General features: G+C 39.0%; 1 protein-coding gene across 1 annotated transcript in view; it reads right to left on the bottom strand.

Moving 5' to 3' along the window:
- Nucleotides 1-27,073, bottom strand: part of ACYP2 (acylphosphatase 2) — a 177,023-nt gene that overhangs the window by 1,159 nt on the left and 148,791 nt on the right. The window lies entirely within an intron of this gene.

Raw genomic sequence — 27,073 nt, 5'->3', positions numbered from 1 at the left:
CGGATGCAGGGCTTTAACCCAAAACCGTGAGATCATGATCTGAACCAAAGTCAGATGCTTAAACTGACTGAGCCACCCAGGCACCCCTTAAAAAAATAAAATCTTAAAAACTTAAAATAAAATTAGCTGAACATTTTCTGATCTATTCAAAAACTATTTCTTAATACATATATTATCAAAATGGCCAGGTTAAAGAGACAAGTTAAATGCTCTGAAACTATTTTTCGGCTTCTATAGTGCAATGGTTTTTATTTATTAGCAATATATAGGTGTTTAATTTATGCATTTGGGTACTTATCTGCGATGCTTCCTTATATAATTCAGGCTTAGTTTAATATTGTTGACCCCCGAGATATTACTGTTAAAGATTTTCCAGAATCTTTCTAACTATTAATAATTAGTTGGGATGACAGATTACATAGGACTACAGGTAAACAACCTGAAGCAGTTTAATATAAGCACTGGCTGTTACCCAGCTGTTGCTGTAGAAACAGTCCACAAGTTTGCCCATATCCCCAAAGTTCTTTCAAGTTGTGAGGCTAGTACCACATACAGCTGTGTACTATCATATGTAACACTCTCCTGTAACCTTGAATTAAAAAAATATTTTCTATGCTAAAGTGGTCTGATAATCTGGAAATTACTCTTAATCAGTCTAGAGAAGAATGCCAATGATTCAAATTGCCATTGAATTATTTAACCCTTTCTTTGATTCTTGTGACAGTTTTACTAGGTAAGGTGAATTTTCATGTTTCTCCTTTCTCAGAAGCTAAGCCCAGTAACACATCTTATTTTCTTCAACTCATTTAGTTAAAATCTTCAAAGTTGAAATTGCACATGTTGAAGAAAATTCAGTTATTTAGAAAAGGAGCCAATGGCTTCAATTTTACTACTATCTCCTTGAAATCTTTTAGAAAACAAAGGCCAGAAATAATAAAAGCGAAAGTATATCAAGCACTATTTGCTCAGCATTGTGCTAAGTTCTTTATATAGACTCTAACCCTGTAAGTTATAGTCCATCATTACTCCCAAGGTATGGATGAGGAAAGAGAGAAGAGTTAAGTAATTTGCCCAGGGTAGTAGCAGTGGTGGTGATGACAAACGGTCAGATTCTGGCTGTGATTTGCTGACAGATTGGACATGATGTAAGGGAGAGAGGACTGAAGGATGACCCCAGAGTTACTGGTGAGAAACTATTTGGTAATGGTTGTGATTCACTGAAATGGAGAGACCGTGTGAAGAGCAGATTGGGGAAAGATTAGAAGTTCAGTTTTGAGTAGCTAAATTATGGAAAGAGCCCACATGTCCATCGACTGATGAATGGATAAAGATGTGGTATATAAGCACAATAGAATATTACTCAGCCATTAAAAAGAACAAAATCTTGCCATTGGCAATGACATGGATTGAGCTAGAGAGTATAATGCTAAGTGAAATAAGTCAGTCAGGGAAAAACAGATACCATATGATTTCATTCATGTGGAATTTAAGAAACAAAACAGAATGTAGGAGAAGGGTGGAGGAAGAGAGGGAAGCAAACCATAATACTCAACTATAGAGAACAAACAGGGTTGATGGAGGGAGGTGGGTGGGGGATGGGCTAAATGGATGATGGGTATTAAGGAGGGTACTTGTGTTGATCACTGAGTGTTATATGTAAGTGATGAATCACTAAATTATACCTCTGAAACCAATATTACACTGTATGTTAACTAACTAGGATTTAATAAAAACTTGAAAAATAAAATCATATTTCCTAAAAAAAAAAAAAGTTCAATTTTGGAAAGTTGACTTTGAGATATTAGACATCTACATGAGATGTTGAGCAGGCAGTTGGATCTTTGAGTCTGGCTGGAGGAGATAAAGTTGGAATTTGTCTGCAGGTAGTCAGTACTGAAAGCCGTAAGATTGGATGGCATCACCGAGAAAAAGCATATAGAAAAGGAAAGAGGTACAGGGACTGTGTCTTAGGACACCCCAAAGTTAAGAGCTCAGGAAGCAGAGGAAAAACCAGCAAAGAAGAGAAGAAAGCATCTAGGGGGTAGGAGCAAAACTGGAAGGGCATCCTGTCCTAGGAGGCAAATGAAACCCTCCACGAATGGATCAACTGGGTCCCTGCTGCTGGCAGGTCAAGTAAGGTGAGGACTGAGAATTGACCATTGCATTTGGCAACATGCTGGTCACTGATGACCTTGATAAGTATAGTTTTGGTAGAGTTAAAGCTGTATTTCAATGGGCTCAAGAGAGAATGAGTGGAGAACAATTAGAACCAGTGAATCCAGGACAAGTACTAGTAGGCCTATGAGTTGCAATGACTAATCCACCTAGGATGAAAACTCAATGTATTTAGCTAGTTGAGAACCTGACCACCTACTTGTAACTGGTCTTCAACACCATTAAGAAGTTCACCAGCCACAAGTAGGGCCAAGGATAAATCTATGCCACTGCTAGGGGCAGAATGGTCATGCTGTTAGGTGATTCAGCTATGGCTTTGTATCAGATGCAGGAGGGCCACTTTGTGTCATGGCTGCAAGCATGCCACCCCTACTGCTAGGAGCAATCTTGCCTGACCTGCCTACTTACTGAAGAGTGTTCTGGTCACCTATCACTTGGCAAGCCCTGAGACTTCCCTCATGTGCTGCTCCTGCAGTCAGCCCTTTATAGGTGTGGCTCAGATCTGGGAGATGGCAGAACTGCGAGGTCTCCTAGCTCAAGTGTTTTAATTTCACCTTTTTGTATCAAGAAGGTTTAAAAACCACATAGTCAAACAGTATCAGTTAATTCATTTCAGTAAATATTTAAGTAGCATTGTAAGCAAGGTGATATTGATAATGGAATGCATTACAGATATCTAAAATGAAGTTTCTTTACTATCCAAAATATATAAAGAACTTATAAAACTCAACACCCAAAAAATGAGTATACATTTTTCCTAAGAAGATATACAGATGGCCAATGGACCCTTGAAAAGATGCTCAATGTCACTCATCATCCAGGAAATTCAAATCAAAACTACAATGCAATACCACCTCACACCTGTCAGAATGGCCAAAATGAGTAACACAAGAAACAACAGGTGCTGGTGAGATGTGGAGAAAGGGGAACCCCTCTTAGACTGTTGGTAGGAATGCAAACCAGTGCAGCCACTCTGGCAAACAGTATGGAGGTTCCTCAAAAAGTTAAAAATAGAACTACCCTAGGATCCAACAGTTGCACTACTAGGTATTTATCCAAAGGATACAAAAATACTAATTTGCAGGATAAATGCTCCCCAATGCTCATAGCAGCACTATCCACAATGGCCAAATTATGGAAACAGCCCAAGTGTCCATTGATTGATGAATGGATAAAGAGGATGTGGTATATGTACAATGGAATATTAGCCACAAAACAAGAACAACATCATGCCATTTGCAACAATGTGGGTGGAGCTAGAGAGTATTATGCTCAAAATAAGTCAGAGAAAGACAAATACCATATGGTTTCACTCATATATAGAATTTAAGAAACAAAACAAGCAAAGGGGGAAAAAAGAGGCAAACCAAGAAACTATAGAGAACAAAATGATGGTTGCTAGATGGGAGGTGGGGGGATGGTTGAAATAGGGGATGGGGATTAAGAAGGGCACTTGTTTTGATGAGTACCAGGTATTGGTTTTAAGTGTTGAATCACCAAACTGTACACCTGAAACTAATATTACACTGTATGTTGACCAATGGAATTTAAATAAAAACTTGGAAAACACAAAATCTGTGAAACTGGCTGCCAAGAGAAGCCAAAGGAGACATGATGACTAATGCAGTATCCTGGATGGGATTCTGGACCAAGAAAAGGACATTAGTGGAAAAACTAGTGAAAGATAAATAAAGTATGGAGTTTGGTTAAAAATAAAGGAATAAAATGAAATTTCTTCCCTCAGTAACTCACAATCTAACAGAAGAGTTTGGAGAATAAAAATTACTATAAAGTAATTCAGAATGTGATGTGCAATGTGATTTTAATGTAAAGGCAGAGGAAATGGTTGGGGTTAATTTCTGGTCAAGGTACTCAGGGACATCCTTGTGATGCCAATGGCACTGGAGCTAAATTATAAAGAAAATAGTATTGAAAATTTCAAATCTTAGGATAGGGAATGCCAGCTTAAGCTTGACAGGAAACTAAGAAGCATAGGGAAAAAAAATAGATAATGTTAACCAATTAAAAATGTAAAACTTTAGAGAATGGTCAAAAAAAAAATGTCTTAAGCAAAGCCATAACAAAGAACAAACCGGAAAACTTACCTGCAATTTTCTTACTCTACAAAGAGCACTTAAAAACCAATACATAAAAGATAGCCATTCCATGGAAAAATGGACAAAGAACATAAACATAAGAAATATAAATGGCCAATAAATATGTGAAATATTCTCTTACTCATAATTTTAAAATTATAAATCAAACAAGAACAAGATACCATCTGTTACTTATGAAATGGCAAAGATTTGAAAAATTGATTATATCTAGTAGTGATAGTTTAGAGGCACTTTTCTAGATTGGTGGGAATGCAACTCTGTACAGCTTTTTAAAAGGGCAACCTGGTACTACCTATCAAAATTTTAAATGTCCATGACTTACAGACGTGCTGTCATACAGAGGGGGCCCTGGGATGTGACTCTGAGATGGAGATTAGTTTGTAGGGATTGCTCTTGGGTTCAAAAACTGTGGGAGGCAAAGAAAGTAGACAGCATTGGCCTGAGGGGGACGTTGGGTGAGATGTAGTCTCATTGAAGACCTTGGCCAACACACAGGAGCTCTGAATTAGGGAAGACCCTTCAGGGCTGTCCCAAGGTACAGTGAGAGGGCTGGGTCTTTATATCCCACCCCTCCCCCCATTAGCCAGTCATTACAGAAGAGCTGCCCAGAGAAGGGGTGACTGTTTGTGTTATGACTTCCTTCTGCTGGGGAAACTTCTGAAGATGGCTGACGGTTGAGGGCCACCTTCCACCAGCACTCCTGGCACCTGGAGAATAAGCCCACATATTCTCACAAGTGGGCAGCCAGAATGAATAGAAGATGCAAGATAGAAGTAGTAATTAGAGGGAAAAGGGCTCAGGGCAGGTTCGTAAGCAGACTCGTTACATTTAGAAGACAGGACAAATCTTATCTGTACAGAAGACAGATAAACACACACACACACAATTTGATATGAAGAGGCATTTACATAAGATAGCCTGAGGTAAGGTAATTTACTGACAATTACTGGAGGTGAGGTAGGGTTGAGGAATTTAAGTGAAAATGGTGTTAATAATTGCTATGGGAGGGGCACCTGAATGGCTCAGTGGGTTAAGGTCTGATTCTGAATTTTGGCTCACGTCATGATCTCACAGTTCGTGAGTTCGAGTCCCACATCAGGCTCTGTGCTGACAGTCTGGAGACTGGGATTCTCTTTCTCTCCTTCTCTCTCTACCCGTCCCCTGCTTGCTCTCTCAAAATTAAAAAAAAAAAAACAAAAAAAAAACTTAAAAAAATAATTGTTATGAGAGTTAATTGCTGAAGAGCAAGGGGAGCCCTTGAGGATGAATAGATGGCCAGGAATGGAACATGTGCCTGTCTGCACTGCGCTGAGCTCTACTTCCTTAGACATCTGTCCTCTAAGCACAGTGGAAACAATAGGGCCAGGGATCAGTGCTTGGGTCAAAGGCTTCTCCATAGGGACATCCCATCTTAAGGGCAGAGTAACAATTCAATCCGATGTTTCCTGGAGTGAGCAATGGAAGGTAGGACGTCCCCCAACCTGGAGTGGACTTCTCCTTAGCCAGCTGCAGAGCTGTGGTCTTAGGTTTACTGGAGTACGGTGAATGAGCCATTTCATGGGGGAGCTTCTGATTTTGGTATCTTTGTATCTCTTCTCTTAAACTGGGCAGATCCTCCACAGAAGGTATGTCCAATATCCGCCTAGAGTCTATAAATTTGGCTATGTGTGTTCTGGGAAGAAGGGTAAGACCTCAGTATTTAGTGTGTAATTTTCACTGAATATCTGTTATCAGCACTTGATCTTTTTTCAGCTGTGTCTCTAAGACCCTCTCCAGAGCTTGAAATTCTGGCTTCCACCTGGGTGGGTGGTGCAGCCACTCCCCTGTAAGGGATGGGAGATAATAGCTTATTAAACAAATTTTAAATCCTTGTATTTTTGACCCCACATTTCTGCCCACTTCTGCCCACTGCCTTGGGGAGTTTCCACTGTGTTAAAAGGGCCATTTCTCTGCTCCTCCCACTGGACACTTACCATTCAGATCAGTGTGACCATTAGCTCATTTGCTTTCTAATTTCCCAAGTTTTGTTGCCTTGTTTTCCAAAGTTTTGAAGATTTCTCTCTCATTCTTTGTTCTTCTGGGTGTTTAAACCTTTTTTAAAAAATCAATTTTACTCATACTTAAGTGGGGCTTAGATGGGAGAAGTAAATGCATATGTTCAAAATGTAACATCTTTAATTGGAAGTATGGCTTTTTCCTTTATGTTTAAATCTTCAATCCATCTGGAATTATATGATTGCATTATATGAAAAAGAGATCTTAATTTTGAATGGTTATTTTCCCCAGCACAACTGTTATTAGAGACTGAATCTACGTATATGCCTGAATCTTTTTCTAGACATTCTATTTGACTTCACTGATAGCTTTGGTTAATCCCTAAACCATTACCAAACTATTTTATTTATTTTTAATAAAATTTATTGTTAAATTGGCTTCCATACAAACCCAGTATTCATCCCAACAAGTGCCCTCCCCAGTGCCCATCACTTACTTTCCTCTCTTCCCCCACCCCCCATCAACCCTGTTTGTTCTCTGTGTTTAAGAGTCTCTTATGGTCTGCCCCCCTCCCTCTCTGTAACATTTTTCCCCATTACCTTCCCCCATGGTCTTCTGTTCAGTTTGTCAAGATCCACATATGAATGAAAACATATGATATCTTTCTCTGACTTATTTCACTGAGCATAATACCCTCCAGTTCCATCCATGTTGCTGCAAATGGCATGACTTTATTCTTTCTCATTGCCAAGTAGTATTCCATTGTATATGTAAACCACATCTTTATCCATTCATCAGTTGATGGATATTTAGGCTCTTTCCATAATTTGGCTATTGTTGAAAGCGCTGCTGTAAACATTGGGGTACATATACCTCTATGCATCAACACTCCTGTATCCTTTAGATAAATTCTTGGTTGTGCTATTGCTGGGTCACAGAGTACCTCTATTTTTAATTTTTTGCGGAACCTCCACACTGTTTTCCAGAGGGGTTGCACCAGTTTGCATTCCCACCAACAGTGCAAGAGGGTTCCCATTTCTCCACATCCTCACCAGCATCTAGTTTCCTGATTTGTTCATTTTAGCCATTCTGACTGGAGTGAGGTGGTATTTCAGTGTGGCTTTGATTTGTATTTGCCTGATGATGAGTGACATTGAGCATTGTTTTTGTGTCTGTTGGCCATCTGGATGTCTTCTCTGGAAAACTGTCTATTCATGTCTTCTGCCCATTTCTTTACTGGATTATTTTTTTTTTCAGGTGTGGAGTTTGGTGAGTTCTTTATAGATTTTGGATACCAACCATTTATCCAATATGTGATTTGCAAATATCTTTTCCCATTCTATCAGTTGCCTTTTAGTTTTATTGATTGTTTTCTTGATCAACAAGACCTATTGATGAGGTCCCAATAGTTTATTTTTGCTTTTCATTCTCTTGTCTTTGGAGATGTGTCGAGTAAGAAATTGCTGCAGCTGAGGTCAAAAAGGTTGTTGCCTGCTTTCTGCTCTATGATTTTGATGGTTTCCTGTCTCACATTCAGGTCTTTCATCCATTTTGAGTTTATTTTTGTGTATGGTGTAAGAAGTGGTCTAGTTTCATTCTTCTGCATGTTGCTGTCCAGTTCTCCCAGCACCATTTGTTAAAGAGACTGTCTTTTTTCCATTGGATACTCTTTCCTGTTTTGTCAAAGATTAGCTGGCCATACGTTTATGGGTCCAATTCTGGAGTCTCCATTCTATACCATTGGTCTATGTATCTGTTTTTGTGCTAATATCATACTGTCTTGATGATTACAGCTTTGTAGTAGAAGCTAAAGTCTGGGATTGTGATGCTTCCCACTTTGGTTTTCTACTTCAGTATTACTTTGACTACTTGGCATCTTGTGTGGTTCCACACAAATTTTAGGATTGTTTGTTCTAGCTTTGAGAATGCCGGTGCAATTTTGATTGGGATTGCATTGAATGCATAGATTGCTTTGGGTAGTATTGACATCTTAACAATATTTATTCTTCCAATCCATGAGCATGGAATGTTTTTCTGTTTCTTTGTGTCTTCTTCAGTTTCCTTCATAAGCTTTCTATAGTTTTCAGCTTACAGATCTTTTACATCTTTGGTTAGGTTTATTCCTAGATATTTTATGGTTCTTGGTGCAATTGTAAATGGAATCAGTTTCTTTCTCTGTTGCTTCATTATTGGTGTATAAAAATGCAACCGACTTCTGTACATTGATTTTTGTACCCTGTGACTTTGCTGACTTCATGTATGAGTTCTAGCAGACTTTGGGTGGAGTCTGTCGGGTTTTCTGTGTACAGTATCATGTCATCTGTGAAAAGCGAAAGTTTGACTTCTTTGCCAGTTTTGATGCCTTTTATTTCCTTTTGTTGTCTGATTGCTGATGCTAGCACTTCCAACATTATGTTAAACAACAGTGGTGAGAGTGGACATCCCCGTCGTGTTCCTGATCTCAGGGGGAAAGCTCTCAGTTTTTCCCCATTGAGGATGATGTTAGCTGTGGGCTTTTCATAAATGGATTTCATGATGTTTAAGTATTTCCTTCTATCCTTTCTTTAGGGTTTTTATTAAAAAAAGATGCTAGATTTTGTCAAATGCTTTTTCTGCATATATTAACAGGATCATATGGTTCTTTTCTTTTATTGATGTGATGTATCACATTAATTGATCTGCGAATATTTCCTGCAGCCCAGGAATGAATCCCACTTGATCATGGTGAATAATTCTTTTTATATGCTGTTGAATTTGATTTGCCAGTATCTTGTTGAGAATTTTTGCATCCATGTTCATCAGGGATATTGGCCTGTGGTTCTCCTTTTATGTTGGGTCTCTGTCTGGTTTGAGAATCAAAGTAATGCTGGCTTTGTAGGATGAGTCCAGAAGTTTTCCCTTTCTATTTTTTGGAACAGCTTGAGAAGGATAGGTATTAATGCTGCTTTAAATGTCTGGTAGAATTCCCCAGAGAAGCCATCTGGCCCTGGACTCTTATTTGTTGGGAGATTTTTGATAATTGATTCAATTTCTACACTAGTTATGGGTCTGTTCAAATTTATTTCTTCCCGTTTGAGTTTTGGTAGTGTATAGGTGTTTAGGAATATGTCCATTTCTTCCAGGTTGTCCAGTTTGTTGGCATATAATTTTTCATAGTATTCCCTGATAATTGCTTGTATTTCTGAGGTATTGGTTGTAATAATTCCATTTTCATTCATGATTTTATTTGGGTCATCTCCCTTTTGTTTTTGAGAAGTCTGGCTACAGGTTTATCAATTTTGTTTATTTTTTTGAAAAACCAACTCTTAGTTTCATTGATTTGTTCTGTTTTGGTTTTTTTTTTTTTTGGATTCTCTATTGTTTATTTCTCCTCTGATCTTTATTATTTCTCTTCTGCTGGATTTGGGGTTCCTTTGCTGTTCTGCTTCTAGTTCCTTTAGGTGTGCTGTTAGATTTTGTATTTGGGATTTTTCTTGTTTCTTGAGATAGGCCTAGAATACCAAACTATTTTAATTCTTATAGCTTTAGAATATATTTTAATGCTCAGCAGTCTCTGTTACCCCCCAACCTCATTATTCCAATTGTCCTTGTTTATCACGAGTCTATTAGATTTTAGCATAATTTTGTCCAGTCCAAATCCCTTAAAAATCTTAAAATACCTTTGTAAATTTTAAAATAATTCGGAAAGAATGGACATTCTAACATTTAATCTTATCAAGAGTAACAGATTTTCCCTATTTCTGTTCAATTCTTTACATTCCTCCTCAAAATTTTGTAGTTTACTTAATTCAGGTTCTTAATTAAATACCGATAAGGTAATACTTAGATATATTTTTCTTGCTATTTTGAACAAGATGCTTTTTAATCATCATGTTTTTAAATTGGTACATAGGGAAACTAGTGATCTCTTCATTGGAATCAGATGCCTTACTGAAGTTCCTTAGAATAGTTTTCTTTGGGGTTCCGAGATAAACCACCTTATGTACTTCTCCAGAATTCGTTGTCAGTTTTTATCACATTAATTGGATAATTTCAAATTGCTCCTTATTGTAGGTTATCTAGCCACATTTTTGTTGGTACTAAGCCTTTGAAAGAGTTGCTTTAGTACATAAAGAAAGAATCATGAACAGTGTTCACTGAGTCAAGGGGCCAGTATGATCAGAGTACATTGCTCTGGCTAAAGCATATTTTACCTATTAGGTCAGTAGACTCCATAAATACTGAATGGATGGATGGTTGGATGGATGAGTGAATTATATTTGCTTGAGAGACACTGAAGTATAATATTTATGCTATAAATCTGAATCTGCTCTATGTGTGTATATCTTTCAGGTATTTTTATTTAAGTAACATGATACACTGATAGGCTTTTAAAGCTTTTTTTTTTTTTTAAATAAGAAGGTTCAACTAATACAAATGGAAGAATAAGAATGGAAAGTGGAAAATTCTGTTAACAGAAGTCATGTTACTTGATAAACATGTCCTCCCTTCACTCTAATATATTTTAAATGCTGTGTGTAGAGATTTTGAAAATTAAAATATTTCTGTGAAGTCAATTCTTTTACCAAAATCATGTTGCCTTTAACAATTACAAAGTAATATGAGGACATTTCATTATATATGCATTTCTTACATGTTTCATGAGGATTATACATGGTTATAAAAATCATTTTTATGGAGTGGCAAAAGACAATGATCTTGCATGTGTTTTAAGTATTCTTCAGGTCATCTTTGCATGGAAAAAAAGAATAAAAAACAGTGCTGATAAATGTTAGATGACCAGGGGAAAATTCCATTCGTTTACTAAATTAACTATGTTGTATTTTTCTGTTCCTACTCAGGCAGTCACCAACTATTGGTCCCCTCAAGGGCTTCCACAGCATTCTGATTCTTTGGTGCAGATGGCACACATTTGGCTATCCAGTATAGTAAAAGCCACACATTTATGGCCTCAGCAGCCAGCAAAGAGGCCAGCTGTGACTTTCTAAAACACACTTAGGTATTTCCCCTCCCAGAGACCCTTCTCTGACTGCCTCTATCTAAAAAGGACCCGCCCAACTATTGTGTGCATCATGGGAAGTATCACATTCTGTAATTGCTATGTTTATGTAATTCTTGATGTGTTCATTACATGCCTCCTCCATATTAGAATGCAAATTCTATGAAGGCAGAGGAGGAATCTGACTATTGCATCCCAAACATCTAGCATGATGCCTCATGACAGGGGGCACTCAGTAAATACAACACATCCTGAATGAACCCATCTTTGTCATTTGCCTGCCTTCTTTGGGTCTACAGCTTCCATGCATGAGAAAAGAGGCACATTTCTAGGGTTTTACACAGTTCACACACAGAAGGGAGCCCTGGGCATGAACTTTTAACTTTTTAATTTTATCTCCCATGAAATAACCCTCCCCCCTTTTTTACACACTTTGAAAGGTAAACAAATAGTTGCTCTTATTACAGAAAAGTGATAAAATTCATGTCAGTAACAAGTAAGGACTATGTTCATCCTCACAGAGGAAACTGGAGGCCTATGGGTCTGACCTAATAACCTGAATGCAAGCATGTGAACCAAGTTTATTTGTGGAATCAGTTCACTTATTTTTGCCAGCCCCCAAATTTTACTGCAGTTCTTGTGATTTTAAGCCTATTCATTGTATACATTAGCATAGTAACTGACTTCACCCAGCATTTAGGGTGATTATTACAACACCCCTGGAGGTCCAAGTCCATCTTGCAAACCAAGTCACATGACATGCCACCATTTCAGTCAAGTTCAGGGCACAGTTGGTTGTATATGCTCAGATGAGTTTTAATTATCAAAAATCCTTAGACATTGTTCTTGGAATCTCAAAGCTGTATAAACACCTATTGTAGTTGTATTTATTCAGGGTTTTAAAGCTTTTTAAAAAGAAGAGTCCTTTCTTCCAACATAATCTTGCATGAAAGTTTAATGCTTATAGAAGCGAGGTGCTTCTCTGAAGCAAGGGAACGGTTGGGGGTGAGGTTCAGAACCTCCCCCTCAGGCCTCTGTTTCCCGGCTATACCTTGAGTACCTCTGGGGAATCCCAAGGGCTCCAAAGAGCTCAATTTAAAAATTGCCCTATTAACCTATCACTGAGCAAGGATATATGGGATGGAATGTATGGAGAATCCATAATAAGTAGAAGTGGAAACCAACATAGGACTGTCTCTTCTATTACTCAAGTCATTGAGTGTTTCCTACAAAATGTACTAAGTTCCTGAAGTGATAGGAAAAATTCCATTTAATATCCTTCTTGAAACAAAGAGGTAGAATTAAAGCACTAGAAAGCCAACACTATTAATAATTCATAGCAGTTCTATTTCCTGGGACTGAAGTGGGGCGGCATAATCCTTTCGGACATCTCTGCAGCACCAGTGTAAAACATAGACCACAGCAAGAAAGTAGACAGTAAGAAGAGACAGTTAATGAATTAAGAGCTAATATGATGCATAGTGGAAAATATTCAGTTGCCTGCCCATTTGAAGCTTTTAAAGTATCATCAATAATGGAAGGATGGCACATATTTTTGCTATTCTCCTTTCTTAAGCATGTTTCTTACTCAGTTACATGTGGACAAATGCTACCATAGACCATTAGTTTAAAAAATTTTTAACATTTATTTATGAGACAGAGACAGAGCACAAGTGGGGAAGGGGAAGAGAGAAGGAGAGAGGGAGGTACAGAATCTGAAGCAGGCTCCAAGCTCTGGGCTGTCAGCACAGAGTCTGACACAGGGCTTGAACCCATGAACCATAAGATCATGACATGAGCCAAAGTCGGAGAATTAACCGACTAAGGCAGCCAGGTGCCCCATCAATAGGAGCTTTTTAATGGTATTTAAAAAAAAATTTTTTTTAACGTTTATTGATTATTTTTGTGAGAGAGAGAGAGACAGACAGAGTGCGAGCAGGGGAGGGGCAGAGACAAAGAGAAGACGACACAGAATTTGAAGCAGGCTCCAGGCTCTGAGCTGTCAGCACAGAGTCTGACACGGGGCTCCAACTCTCAGATGGTGAGATCATGACCAGAGCCAAAGTCGGATGCTTAACCAACTGAGCTACCCAGGCGCCCCTTTAATGGTATTTTAATAGACCGTTGACCCTCGAACAATATGAATTTGAACTGCATAGGTCCACTTACACGTGGATTTTGTACAGCACAGTACAATAAATGTATTTTCTCTTATTTTAATAACATTTCTAGCTTATTTTAAGAATATAGTATATAATACATCTAACATATAAAACATGTGTTCATCAACTGTTGATGTTATTGGCAAAGCTTCTGGTCAATAGTAAGAATTAGTGGTTACATTTTTGGGGAGTCCAATGCTATATGTGGATTTCCAAGCACATAGAGGGTTGGTACCCCTACCGCTGCATTGTTGAAGTGTCAACTGTAATGTCTAAAACTTCTGCCATATTGTAGCTCATGATCAGTGAAGAGTTCAGTGATTATCAAGGGAATCCTAGCACTTTCATAATTAACCTGAAGCCAAATTACTCTTCTTTAAAATGGAGATAACCCTCACCTTACTGAGTCACTGAATGGATTAAAAAGAATGTATATAAATTGCCCAGTACAACATCCGACACACAGTAAGCCCTTAATAGCAGCTCTTACAGTGTAATTGTTCTCTGTCTTTGCCAAAGATGGTGGACTGGCTCTTTTTTTTTTTTTTTTTTTTTTTTTTTTTTTTTCAACGTTTATTTATTTTTGGGACAGAGAGAGACAGAGTATGAACGGGGGAGGGGCAGAGAGAGAGGGAGACACAGAATCAGAAACAGGCTCCAGGCTCTGAGCCATCAGCCCAGAGCCCGATGCGGGGCTCGAACTCACGGACCGCGAGATCGTGACCTGGCTGAAGTCGGACGCTTAACCGACTGCGCCACCCAGGCGCCCCGGTGGACTGGCTCTTAAGCAAGCTCTGTGACTGGCAAAGTCACACACTTCCTGTGCAATTCACTCATAAAACCTGGAGTTACTGCTCAGCATGTCATTCAGTCTCCTCAGTTGGGAGAGTCTGGGAGAGCTACCCAGGCTATGCCCAGGATTCTGAAAAACAGCCAACTGGATCAAAGGGCCTGGGAGCAGAGGAGGCAGAAGAAGCAAAGGCAGTCACTTCTCTGTCATACCACAGTTTCGGGTCAGCAAAGTGACAGATACTCTCTCCTGTTTAGTGGAAAGAAAAGACAGAGTGGCACAGTGGTAATGGAGGTGGACTTTGGATCAGTTCTGCTTGAGTGCAAATCTAGCTGCCACTTCCCCGCTGGCCACAGTGGACAAGTACCTTCAATTCTAAATGTCTCATTTGTAAAATGGAGAGTATGTCACCTGACCCAGAGGTGTTATGAAGATGAAAGGAGATAATCTGTAAATTGTTTCAGACAGTATGTAGAAAGTAGTAAACATTAAAAATTTAGCTGTTTTCTTAGGGTACCATAGTAGGTAATGAAAACCATCTTAGCTATTTTAGAATGCATTTAATATAGGGCATTGGGTCCTTGCAAAATCACTATGAGTCATAGACTGGAAGAACATATTTAGATGGGGCCTGTTGGAGCAACTCTGTAGAACTGGCTGCTCAAATATGAAATGTTAAAACTGTGATTCTCCTGCAAATATAAACGGTAAGTGTCAAAGATTTCTATTTGACACACGAAGTAATGACAGAACCTGGTTCAAAGGAGAATGTAGACATATGTGTGTATATACATTCATGCAATCAGGGATGCTGAACTCAACTGGCTAATAGATATGAAACTGGTTTAAATGCTACAGGGCAGGACTGTCCAACACTGCTGTATTATGAGCATCGTGTACAATTCAAAATCTTGAATCTTGTACCATATTAAAGTAAAAATAGGTGAAATTAATTTATCATTTAGTCCAATATATCTAAAATATTTCAGTGTATAATCCATATAAAGAATTAATGAACAAAATTATAGAGTTTACATACCTTTTATATTGAGGCTTTGAATTCTGGTATTTTACACTTACAACATATCTCAATTCAAACTGGCTACATTACAAGTGCTCAATAATTGCATATGGCTAGTGACTCCCATATTATTAGAGTTTTAGGGCAATAAAAAGAATGTTTGGGATTATCTTTTCTTTAGGGCAAAAGCCAATTATATATCTACCAGAAAAAAAGGTAACTTGCTTTGCTATGAACAAGGAGTATTAGCATTTCTTTGGTTTGCAACAAGTAAATTTCTACCTTAGAGTTGTCAAATAGTGTAGTTAGTAGAAAATCAAAGGGTCATATCTGTAACATCAGAAAATTGCTGAAAGTTCCCAAAACAATACCCAGAACTTTCCTGAAAGTTCCCTAATCTCCATTGCTAAGCCTTGGACAATTTTTTGTGTGTGATAGGCCCATGAGGGGAACTTCTGGGAATCAGGAGACTGTCACTGAAATCATTGCACTGATGGACATGCTACCCTAGCCACAGTCCAGGCATCAGGAAGTCTCACCAGGATTACTGGCTCCAGAGTCACATAATAGCAGTTAGATCCTCACACTAGCTAAGTGGATGATTCAGGCATTTCTGCTGCTTCTCTTTCCACCTATATCAATTTCAAATTCAGATTTCACATGAGGACTTCTGATGGATGAAACCTACATCATGTTGGAGTCTCTAGCTGTAAAGGAGTGAGGGAAACACGGTTCCTGGCTCTCCAGGGTCTGCAGTAAAGGAAAAGCACCAGAAGGACTATGGAACCAAGAGTGAGCAAGGCAATATACCGTGTTTACCGCTGCTATCATTCAGTTGACAAGAACTTGATGAACTTCTCCATTATGGGATACAGAGGATAAGTACTTTTTTTTTCTGGTCTGCATGACAGCAACATTTTTGTAGGCTCTCTCATATCTAGGGTTCCTCTAAGCACTACAACAGAACTAAGGAACACTAACACTGAAGAGTCAGGTGAAAAAGGAGAAGCAGCTGGAGGACAGGTAGAAGGAATGAACAAAGAACAGGGAGGTGTCCAAAAAGTATGGTGTTACAGAAAACAAAGGGCACAGAGTATTTTAAGAAGGAGGGAGAAGTCAACTTCCAAATGCTGCTAAGACTCTAAGAAAAACATGAGCTGAAATGTACTTTGGGGACCTTAGCAAGATCAGCTTTGGTGATGTGCTGGGGGTGGAAGTCACATTAAAGTGGTTTCAGGAGTGAGGGGGAAGTGAAGAAATGCCGACAGCAAGAATAGATCAATCTTTTGAGCTGACTCTCAAGAGAGGAGAGACACAGAGGAGCTTTATACATCTTTAAGGCTCTGTTTTTGGCAAGCAAGCAGGCCTCGATTCTGAATACGATGCCTTCCAATATTTATGAGCGCTTTGTCTCAGAAGAACAATATTTGAGGAGGATTGTTTTACTAACACACAGTCTAGGGCGTTTTCTGTTCCAGATATGTTAAAATCTACTCCTACATGAAGCCAAATGAAAAGTGAGTTGGCCAGACTCCCCTGTGTTTTCACCTCTCCCCCTGACCTCTCTACTTCCCCCCAAAATGCTCACAAGGCAAATTGAATTTTGGGGGGTGATGTCATTAGTTGATGCAGGGCTACTAGATAGAACCAAGCTGTGATCCACCCAGAGCAGAGGTAGTTATTTTATACTTTTTTTAAGCCTTGTTCCTGGCTCTCTTTTATGTCCCCACCCTTGTTTTTTGCCCTTTTTCACTCTTTTGTTATAGTTTTACTTATTCTGACAAGTCACTTTAAATTACGTTGGGAACAAAGTGAGGTATCAACACATAACACTGAGGGTTTCTTTTTTCTTCTTGCTGATACTGTTTCTTTGGTTTTATAAAGGAGATTACTAGATACTTTTTTCATTAAAGCAAGGCATGCAATGTTCTGAGGTCATAAAGAGTGAGTGAGGCGATGGACTAAATGTGTGATGGACCTTAAGAAGGGCACTTATTGGGATGAGCACTGGGTGTTACATCTAAGTATGAATCACTGGGTTATTCTCCTGGAGTTAACATACTACACTGTATGTTAACTAACTTGAACCTAAATAGATAGACCATTAGGCTGTCTTTTAAGGGTATCACCTGTGACACCATATTGCATTACATGTTCTTAGCCCTAGAGATGTGGGCTTTCAGAATGCCTTTAAAGATGTGCCCAGAAGTCAAAATATTAAAACTTTTCTTTATTGGGATGTTTCATAATCAGGGAAATGGTGTATGGTCCGAACCTCTTAGGGTTAAAAAAATTCTTTTAAGATTTTCATTTTCCCCTTAGGAAGGTGTTTTATCTTTAAATCCAAGTAGGTGACTCAGTTCATAGGGGGAGGCTCATGATAGGATAAAAATGCCATTGAAATGTCAGTTCATAAGTGGTCACCTGCAAGTGGGACTTGGATATTATACCCTGAATATTTTTTCAGCACTAATGTGTTCAATGCACATAAGTTTTAGTCTGTTTTAAGTGATTCAGAAAAAAGCCATTCCCTTTCAAAATGTTTTCCTTTTTGTATTCATAAAAATAGATGCCAATTTCCTTTTACAAAAATAAAGAACAAAATAGATGGTGAAGAAAAAAATACATATCCTAATATTAATGTTTTTTTACAGATAGTAAAAAATAGTCATTGCTAAATCCCAATGAATGCTTTAGCCTAAATTTTAAAAACTAAAATTGCATGTATTATTGTCACCCCCAAAACAAAAAATTCAAATAGTGTGTGCTTGTTAACTGACTTTAAACTTGTTGTATTTTTCACAAAGAAACTTCATAAATAGCTTTATGAATCTTATAAAAATGAAAGGATATCATCAATTTATTTAAGTCGCCTAGCTAGTGGGAAGTGACAAGGTGAAATAAGAATGGGATTACAGGCTGAGAGGAGGAAGGGAGAAAGACTTAATGGAAGAGACTGAAAGACAGGTAATGATCCTGCCCTAAAGTAAAATTCTCCATAATTTTAATATTGCATTCTAAGATGTGTTCAGTTTCTGACACCATTAATAAAATGATCAAAGACTGTCTAGTCACCAGAATCAAAATGCAATTTAATTATATTCTCTGTTTTGAATTGATAGCTTCTTAGAAAGAAGATGGCTGTCATATTTAGTTTTCCAAATGACTTTTATATGAAGCTGCTCAAACTAGGCATATAAACCCAACTCACCAGAGAGATGTGCTTGCATTTAAAGAGAATTAAAAGCCTAAGGTTTCAGGACTTAAAATCATGAAGCTGAAGTCAGAAGATAGGTCCTACCGTGGAAGAAAGTGGCCTCCCTGACATTGGGTCTAGAAAGTGCTCTGTGAGCCTGGCAATCATCCAGATGAGGACTAATGTTTGGGAGCCTCTTATAATTGGACACTCTTTCCTGCTACGGCTAAACTTGGATCAAAGAAAGAAAGAAATTAGCTAGCAGCTTCCTGTAGAATCCGATGAGGCATCATCACCTTGGTGGAGATGCCAACAGTCTTCAGTGGTCTAGGAAATTGATCCTAAAAGCTTTCTCTGAAATGATCAAGTTTAGGAGCACAAATAAATGCTAGCCAAATTCATAGATCAATTTATAAAACAGAATGCTGCATAGTCATTTATATTGGGCACTGTATTTGTCAAATGTATCATCCACTTGTGCAAGAATTTTCCTACTTGAGCTTGCTGAAATGGAATTACATTAGATTGCTTTCTCCAGTCTAGGCATATTTTGGCCTACAGAATCTACACTGAGAGTACTTTCTTCCCTAGCTAACACTGAAGAAGTGGTGATAATGGATAGCCTTTTTAAGAACTCTTCATCACCCCTGCTTTTCACTTAACGCATCATTGCCGCAGACAGGTTAATAAGGCTGCGGATTTCTTTACGGTTACTTTGTTCCTGTCCTGAGCATATTCTCTGGCCACCTGGATTATGCTGAAACAGTCTAGTCTGTTCTTGTTTCTAGGGCAAAGAGAAGGAAAAACCTATCACTTTTTTTTTTAACTTATCACTTATTGTATCATATTTATAAACTACATCTTAAGGCAGTTTTCTTTGAAAGAGCTAATTTTGTTTGTTTCAATTTTGGAAGGCAACATCTCTGCTATTCTCCATAGATTCGGAAAAGGTAGGAGGAGTGAAACCCTTTCTGACCAGTGGCCACAGACATGGTAGGTGACTACAAGAATGCCTCTTTACCACAGAGAGAATTCTTCAGAAAAGGGAATGCCCTGAAGTGTCAGAATGTTCTCCATGGCAATCAAGCAATAATATTCTCATGGCAACATATAGCATAGGTGTGCTGGGTCAGAAAATGTTTCTGTGACCAGGGGTACTACTCAAACTACCCTCAAACTTAGAGACTTGAAGCAATATTTATCCTGCTATAAGTCTACAATTTGGGCACAGAGAGCTCATCTCTGCCACACTCCATCAAGAACACTGAAATAACGGGAAGGCTTAGTCACTCACACGTATGGCAGGCTATCCTTGGAAAACTCCATGAGCTAACATCTAGAACAGCCAGGGCTCCTTAGGCATCTCTCTCCAGCACGGTGGCTTCAAAGTAGCCAGACTTCTCACACTTGTATCAGCTCAGGAATCCAAAAGCAATGTGTCAGAGAGCAGCGTGTGGAAGCTGCATTGTCTATTCTAACCTAGTCTTGGTATAGGTTCAAGTGTCCCCTGAGCAGCATTCTATCTGACAGAACCCAGTCCCCAAGGATAGCCCATATTTAGGGGGAGAGGAATTAGGACCCAACTTAAGTGAGAGGAATGGCAAAGAAATTGTGAGCTTGCTTTAAAATTATCACAATAGGGGCTCCTGGGTGGCTCAGTTGGTCCAACTTCGGCTCAGGTCATGATCTCACGGGCAGGGAGTTCCGGCCCCACATTAGGTTCTGTGCTGACAGCTCAGAGCCTGGAGCCTGCTTTGGATTCTGTCTCCCTCTCTCTCTGCCCCTCCCCAGCTCACACTCTGGTCTCTCAAAAATGAATAAACGTTTAAAAAAATTAAAGTATCACAATAACTTTATATAGCTGAAGAATTACAGGAGAATACACCATTAATTTATTTACTCATTCATTCAGCAAATATTGCGTTTGTACCGTAAACTAACTTAACATAGACTTTTTAAAAGATTTTAGATATTCTAGCCTGAGACAACTCAAATTTGGACATGATTTTATGCATCAAGAAGGATGTATTTTATTTTAGGCCTGTCATATGAAAGTACTCAAACCAGTACAAAATGTCAGATGATGACAATTCATCCATTTGGAAAGGAGTATAATCTTAGCAGCATAAATGGGCTTTTATTAGAGCTCATTAAAAACCCAAGAAACAGAGGCACCTGGGTGGCTGAGTCGGTTAAGCATCCAACTCTTGATCATGAGCTCATCATTTGTGGGATTGAGCCCCTCCTCAGCTCCACACTGTTAGCATGGAGCCTGCTTAGGATTCTCTCTCTCTCCCTCTCTCTGCCCCTTCCCTGCTCATGTGTTCTCTCTCTCTCAAAAATAAACTTTAAAAAATAAAACCAGAGAAAATATTTGTTGAATCAATTTGTGTAAAAGCAAATCATCTTTTATAACTTTATACTTTTAGTGATTAATATGTAAGAAAAGTTTTCCTTGACTTCCTAAACATTCCAAATTGCCTAGTATGTGAAAGGAGAATTGCTCTCTGATAGACAAGAGATAAAATACAGAATACATAGGTGAATATATTGGATACGATAGGTTCAGCTGAGAGGCACAGTGGAAGTGGCTTGAACAAGGAAGGTCTTCACTTGTCCATCATGGAAGGAAGCCTGGAGGCAGGTAGCTCTGGACTGGTGTGACAGCTCCATGAATGTCAGAGACCCTTTCAGCTTACCACTCAGCTACTTCTGGGAAGTTGTCCTCATTTTCCTCACCCAAGATGGACACTAAAACTCCAACCATCACCTTTTGTTTTCTCGACAGTAGAATGGAAGAAGGGCAAACAAAGGGAAAAAGAAGGTGTCCCTAAGGTAAAGTGCCTGAAGGTGTAGTTTGTAAATATGGTACAATAAGTGAATGTTGTCCAGAAGCAGCCACAATACTTCTGATTACATTTTATTGGCCAGAACCCTCCTACAAAAGAGTTTTGGAAATGTAGGCAAGGTTAATGTTATTCTGAGTGGCCACTGGTCTAGCCAAAGTCACCAGCATTTCAGAGGAAGAAGGGGAGGGTGGTTCCTAGAGGGCAGCTAGCAGTCCCAGCCACAGGGTGGAAATCATGTGTTCTATTTTGCACTTTAAGCATGAGATGCCTCTTAAACACTCAAGTAAACAACAATACATACAACTCTGGAATGTAGGGGAGATATTGAAAACCTGGGGTTAAAAATCGGGAACTCGTTGGCCTACAGATGATGTTAAATATCTTGGGGCTAGACGGCAACATGTGGGGAATGAATGGAGACAGAGAAAAGAAGTGGCCAGCCAGAGAGGCCGCCAGCAGAATAGGCTGAGAGGACATCATGAAAGAGACAGGTGAAGGGCCAGGACACTCTGGCATCCTAGAAACCCAGTGAAGAAAGAAGCTCAACAAGACCAGAGTCTCCACAGTCTCACAGGCTGCTGGGAGTTTGAGTCTCCAAGCCTGAGAACTGATGACTGAATTTGGCAAGAAGGAGATCATGGAGATGAGATGTGCCAGGCTACAGTGCAGAGGTGGAGAACAGAGCCTGTGGGGAGGGGCTGAAGGGGAACCAGGAGACGGAGGAAGTAGAAACAATCAACAGTTCCAGGAGATATAAAGGGCAGTAGCTAGAGAGGAATATGGCATCCAGAGAAACCCTTAAAAAAATGATGGTGGGTATTAGAATATATATATATATATCTGCTTATGGGAATGAACTATAAGAAAAGCAGAAGGTGATGATGTGGGAAAAGTGTTAATTTCAGCACAAAACCAGGGTCCAGTATACAAGTGGAGAGGCCAAAACAGTGTGTAAAAAAGATACACATAGAGCCTAGAGAAGAGAGTAAGATCAGATATAATGAGAGAGAAATCAAGGAAAAGAATGTGGTGAAGGGAGTCTGGCAGTGGAATCAAAGAGCAAATACTCAACAAAGAAGATTCATCTCAATCCAGATTCACCACCTGGGATTGACTGGTGGTGGCTGCCCAGGGCTCTGTGTTGAGCAGATGGGTAGAATCCTTATCCAGCTCACTGGGGAACAGTGCAGTGACTGGTGATAGGTTCCCCAATGTTCTGGCCTCAAACACTTAGTAGCCTACTTTTGAAAGTGTTTCTTTTTCCAAAATAATCTCTACACCCAACATGGGGCTCAAGGACCCCAAGATCAAGAGCTAGCTGCATGCTCCACCAACTAAGCCAGCCAGACCCCCTTAGTAGCTTACTTTTGACATCTTGGACTTTAATGAGTCCAACTCTGACTTTTAATTATGTAGTTTTTCACAAAGTTTAATCATTCTACAAGTACTGTTACAATCTTTTCCACTTAATAATATGAACAGAATTTGCTTTTGTGTTAATGGATCAATATCTACATCATCTTTTTAAATGTTCCTCAAGTCTGGCACTATGTGGGTGGACCCACATCCTATGGTTGGAAATTTAAGTTGTCCCAAGTTCAAAAATAAATATTTACTTGTACAACTCCTTCTTCTAGATTACACTGACCTTATGGTCTGGAAGGCATTGTGAAGTAGTGGTTTAAAAGCATGGGCTGGGGGCACCTGGGTGGCGCAGTCGGTTAAGCGTCCGACTTCAACCAGGTCACGATCTCGCGGTCCGGGAGTTCGAGCCCCGCATCAGGCTCTGGGCTGATGGCTCAGAGCCTGGAGCCTGTTTCCGATTCTGTGTCTCCCTCTCTCTCTGCCCCTCCCCCGTTCATGCTCTGTCTCTCTCTGTCCCAAAAATAAATAAACGTTGAAAAAAAAAATTAAAAAAAAAAAAAAAAAAAAAAAAAAAGCATGGGCTGTTGAGTCAGAGCGGAAGCCCTCTGGGATTCAAATGACTGCTACCTTAGTTCCTAGCAGTGTTATCTCTCTGTGTCTCAGTGTCTTTATCTGTAAAATCGGGTTAATGGTATTTCCACTAGATAGAGGTGATACAAAGATGAAAGGAGATAATACATATAAAGCACAAACATCGTGCTTAGGGCCTGGAAAGCATGCAGTAAAGGTTAGTATACTGAAGCAGGTTTATGTCGGTCCACCTCTATCCTATCCTCAGCACCCAACCCAGAGGCTGGCAAGGAGAAGATGTTCAATAAGCCTGCTGAATGAGTGGCTTGTACACAAGATCTGAAGTAACAGTATTAAAAGGTTATAATCCTAGTCACAAAGATAGGACTAAATTGTAGACTCCTGAGCCAAGATATACAAAGTTAACAGAGGGTTTATATGTAAGAATTATTTGGGTAATTTTTTCTTTTTATTTTCATTCATTCATTCACTCAGTAGGACAAAACCTAAAATACACCATTTATCATTGGATTGAAAATGCCACTGTGAAAAATACAAAAAGATTTCTGATCATTGGTGGTGCTGTTTCACAATGTTGTTGTCTTAAATATGTTTGTTAGAAATCATCATACTTGTATTCCTTCAGCAGCTAATTAAAACAGTAATATCTGCTCATCAGAAAAATTTCAGTCTGACAGGATACAAAGTAAACTGGAAGCAGGAAGTGAAAGCTCCCCTTCACCACCTCCCAGCCCCACTCAGATGTCGCTACCCTCTGAAGTATATTCCTTGACCCTTTCCTATGCATATACAAATACAAACATACAAAAAACTCCATGTGCATGTACCCAATGCAGGGAATCGTCATCATCTGATTGCTGCTCTATTTTCATATTAAAAATAAAACCAACCAACCAACAAAGCAAAACAATAGCAGCTTTGAAGCCATTTCTATCTGAAAAGATTGTCACCGTTCTGGGGTTCTGATCTGCTAAACGTTCGTTTCTGGTGGTATGCCTGGGAGTGACTGACTCAGTGCTGTTGGTTAATCACTAACAAGCAAGTCAAGTGTTTCGGTTCTGTTAAATAGAAACTGTTCTCTTTTTTAAAAAAGATTTTTTTAAGTTTATTTTGAGAGAGAGAGAGAGCAAGAGTGCACGCAAGCAGAGGAGTGGCAAAGAGAGAGGGAAAGAGAGAATCCTAAGCAGGCTCTACATTGCTAGTGCACAGTCCAATGTAGGGCTTAAACTCACAGTGAGATCATGACCTGAGCTGAAATCAACAGTTAAATGCTTAATGGACTGAGCCACCCAGATGCCCCAAGAAACATTCATAAGAGTGCATCTCTTTCTTAAATATTCATAAGAGAATATGGGGCAGGGGGTAGAGACACCAGACCAGAACGAAGACCAAATCAGGTAGAATTGTGCTCCAGTTCAGAATTAACCTCCGGGATATTGAAAACTAACCACAGACAGGGTGATCTGCCTACCATGGAGCAAAGTAAAGGTTGGAGCAGACAGAGGATACAAGGGAGGATTGAGAGACGGTTGACAATTGCCACAATTCCCATCACCAAAATCCCCAACACGAACACTGATCTTTAGTTTCCCATCATCACTGATGGTAGGATTTGCTGGTCATTTATTGTTGGGGTTGTTTTGTTTTCTAATCACCACCCCCAACAGACATGGGAGTGTAACTTACCTTGGGATTTATAGATGTATCCCTAAGCAATTTGTGAAGGATTTGGAGAACTTGGATATTCTTCTGTTGTTCTTTCACAAAAAATTGTGATTTACTATGTAAGTCAAACTTGGAAGGCAAAAATACTCAGATTAACATAAATTTCATTTCCAAGAGAAGTAGGATCTCCTGGGTAATCAATTATGAATAAAACCACATAAAATGAGTAGCAACAGTTCAGCTCCTTTGTGAAGGAGACAGGATATAAATAAGTAAACATATAAATGAAAAAATGAAAATAAACAGTAATGAAGTTTACTAATTATGTTGCTTGCTTCTGTTATAACTCATTCATTCTAAGGAAGAAAATAATTAGTGGGTAGAATATCATTAGTATTTTTAGAACTCTTGTTCAGATGTATTCAATTGAATTTGTGTAATGAGGAAGAATGGAACTTGGTAAAACATTTTCAATAATCATGTAGTTTCTATGTCACTTCAATCTGTATTCAACTCCTTAGGAAATGCTCCCACAATCAAGCTCTCCTTCCTGGTTCTCTCACCAGGAGTTATGCCACTATGACTTTGAGGAGCATCTGGGTGACTCTGTTGGTTAAGTGTCTGCCTTCAGCTCAGGTCTTGATCTCACGGTTTGGAAGTTCAAGCCTGTGCTGACAGCTCAGAGCCTGGAGCCTGCTTCAGATTTGTGTCTCCCTCTCTCTCTGCCCATCCCCTGCTCACACTCTGTTTCTCTCAAAAATAAAAATTAAAAAAAATTTTTTAAAGAATATGACTTCAATTTTGTCTTTTTAATTTTACTTCATGATACCACAGCCCAGAACTAACTTGTACATCACAGAAAATTGAGCACAAGAGTTTCACCCAACTCTAGCTGTGATCATTTCTGCATATAATGTCTTCACCATCTAGTTCCCAGAAGATGAGGAATCTTAACCAACTGAAATTGGATCTGGTCCCCAAAGTCATCCCATACTTACTTTTCCTGGGCATTATTAGGCTAATAACCCCTACCTCTCAGCCTACTGATCGAGACACTGGTATCTACAAAACATCCATCGGCAGTGCCCTGTACATGTGCACTATAGTAGGACCTCAGATTCACTTTGTATATGGGGCTTAATTTGATGAGATGAATTCAAAAAGTTACTTGGATATGATGTAGCAATCATATTCCTGGGTATTTTTACTAAAGACCTGAAATAGAGATCTCAAAGATATTAGCACTCCCACCTTCATTACAGCATCATTCACCCTAGTCAGGATATGGAAACAACCCAGATGTCTGTTGATGCATGAATGGATAAAGATGGAGGGATGAATGGGTAAAGAAAATGTGGTATATACATACAATGGAATATCAGTTAGCCTTAAAAAGAAGGAAATTCTACCATATATAACAACATGGGTAAACGCTGAATACATTATACTAAGTGAAATAAGTCAGTCACAGAAAGACTAATACTGCACCATTCCACTTATATGAGGTATCTAAAATATAGTTAAATCCATACAGTCAAAAAGTGGAATGATGGTGGTCAGGATCTGGAGGGAGAAAGAAATGGGGAGTTGCCAATCAACTCCCATAAAGTTTCAGTGAAGCAAGATGAATATGTTCTAGAGATATGTTGTACAACATTGTACCTATCGTCAATAATACTATACCATATACACTTAAGAGGTTAGCTCTCATGTTAAGTGTTCTTACATACACACGTGATCTGACATTCAAAGCATCAGAATATATATACCCAATTGTCAGAAGGGACTTGCGCCCTGTTTTCTGAGCTGCAGTGACAAGCTTAATTATAACTGGATTCTAAGTCACTAAGACAAATCTTAGGTACTGAATTAAGGTAATAAACTGGAGTTAATAATACAAAGAGTAATCTATTTTAGATTTTGTTACTTTCAAAATGTTTTTAATCATGTTACTTCATTTGGGGTGCCTGGGTGACTCAGTTAGTTAAGCATCTGACTTTGGTTGTTCAGGTCATGGTCTCGTGGTTCATGGGTTCAAGACCCACGTTGGGCCCTGTGCTAACGGTGCAGAGTCTGCTTGGGATTCTCTTTCTCTGTCTACCTCCACCCATACCCTGCTGGCACTCTCACTCTTACTCTCTCTCTGTC

Source organism: Lynx canadensis, chromosome A3 (assembly GCF_007474595.2).
Source record: "Lynx canadensis isolate LIC74 chromosome A3, mLynCan4.pri.v2, whole genome shotgun sequence".
Taxonomy (NCBI): Eukaryota; Metazoa; Chordata; class Mammalia; order Carnivora; family Felidae; genus Lynx; species Lynx canadensis.
The sequence above is the reverse complement of the archived record's forward strand: the minus strand, read 5'-3'. Positions and strand labels throughout refer to the sequence as shown.